Here is a 2,188-nt window from a genome sequence, read left to right as displayed (position 1 = left end):
ACTTTACTGATGGTTTATGCTTCTTTCCCTCAATAGCTTCTCAAGGACAAGGACGACATCTATACAATGCCTGGAACATAATAGAAGTGAAATAGATATTTGTTGCATGACAGAATACTTTTAAGTGGCTCAATGTTCTTCAAAGTTAGAGGAATAAAACACGTAGTTAGGAAGTGCAGGGGTTGGAGTTAAGCCCTGACTCAGGATAAGGTGTGCGTCAGTCCCTGAGGGACAAGTTTGGAATGTACCAACCACCACAACCATGCCTTTGTGTTCTGCTCTGTTTGGAGAAATAGAAAAGCAGAAAAGCACAGGAAATGAAATTGTGGGAGACTCTTGTTATGAGTGGCTGGGTGCAGGGCTTACTAAAGAACGTGTTATATTTCCAGGCAGAGTCTAACAACTTAAAAAATAAAGTTTTAGAGGGAAATGGAAATGACACTGGAGACTTTGAATAAATGAGATGGGCATATAGGAAACAAGGGACCTCAGGAATGGAGGCATCACTCTTATACATTTTTACTGGACTGGTTAGGATGGCTCCCTCAGGGAGCACACTGTCTATATGAAGAATGGATCTTTCTACCCCTGGGAATCGTAGTGTCACAAAATTTGTCAGCAATGTCTCCCAAGGGAGCTTTTTGATTGCACCTGCTGGACTCCAGACAGTAAGCATGGATTAACTGATATTCTGGAGAATGATTCTCTCTGACTCATCACCCACACCCCCACATTTTATTTATCCACACTCTTCCTCTAGGCAACATTAATTCTCTGTTCTAGAACATGGTGACAGTAATGTGGGTCTAGACTTTAGACAGTAGCATACAAATGGTTACTGGAGAACATTATTCTGGGAAAAGTATCCTTGGGTTTTAAACTGTGTACTGGTTCATGAATTGCCTTCTTTGCCAAATTCCGTGAATAACAGGCTGAATCTGGCCATTATTGGGAAATTCGGAAAAATTAGATTCAAGAAAGGCTGAGGTTTAGAGTAACCTGGCTTGGGCAGAACAAAATGAACTACATTTGGGAAGATACCTTGGGTTGTAACTTCTAAAGAAAGGACCAGGCATCTGATGGTCATTTGGGCAAAAAGTGGGCTGAATTAGAAGAAAATGGGTGAAGAGATATTTCTTTGGTAAGTTTAATTTTTAAACACCTTTGAGAGAGAATTCATATACTATGTATCTTAGAGTGTTTTTGCTACAATTAAAAAATAACTGAGACTGAGTAACTTATAAACAATAGAAATTTATTTCTTACTATTTTGGAGGTGGGGTAGTCTAAGATCAAGGCACCAGCAAGCTCAGTGTCTGATGAGAGCCTTGGTTTCTGTTTCCAAGATGGCACCTTACTGTTGTGTCCCCTGGAGGGGATGATTGCTATGTCCTAATGTGGCAGAAAGGTCTAAGTGGAAATGAACCTACCTAGTGCCCTCCACCCTTTTGTAAGGGCACTATTCCCATTCATGAGGGCGGGGCCCTTGTGACTTAGTCATCTCCTAAAAGCCTCACTTAATTCTGTTGCATTGTCAAATAAGTTTCAACACACGAATTTTTGGGGACACATCTAGGCCGACTGTAGCACTCTGCAATTCACATTTGAAGTGCAAAATTCAATGGTTTTTTAGAATAATCACAGATCTGCACAACCATCACCATGATCAATTTTTATCATCCCCAAAGAAATATTTTATCACCTCAAAAAAAAACTTATACCTATTAGCAGTCACTCCCCATTCCTGCTCCCCAGCCTTAGGCAACAACTTATCTACGTTCAGGGTCTACAGATTTGCCTATTCTGAGTATTTCATATATAAATGGAAGCATATAATATGTGGTTCTTTTTTTCTGGTTTCTTTCACTTAGTATAATGGTTTTAAGGTTAATCCATGTCCTCTCATGTATTGATACTTTATTAATTTTATTGCTAAATAATATTCCATTATGTGGCTATTACCATGTATAATTTATTCTTCAGTTAACCAACACTTGTGTTGTTTCCATTTTGGCTACTATGAAAAGTGCTGCTGTGAATACTCATACAAGTTTTTGTGGATGTAGAATTAGAGTGGAAGTTCTGGGTCATATGTGTATGTAACTTTCTTGAAGAATTGCCAGTTTTCCAAAGTGGCTACACCCTTTTATAATTCCACCAGCAATGTACGAAGTTTCCAATTTCTCCA

The sequence above is a fragment of the Ictidomys tridecemlineatus genome, chromosome 1, assembly GCF_052094955.1.
Source record: "Ictidomys tridecemlineatus isolate mIctTri1 chromosome 1, mIctTri1.hap1, whole genome shotgun sequence".
Classification (NCBI taxonomy): Eukaryota; Metazoa; Chordata; class Mammalia; order Rodentia; family Sciuridae; genus Ictidomys; species Ictidomys tridecemlineatus.
Note: the sequence above shows the minus strand (reverse complement) of the source record.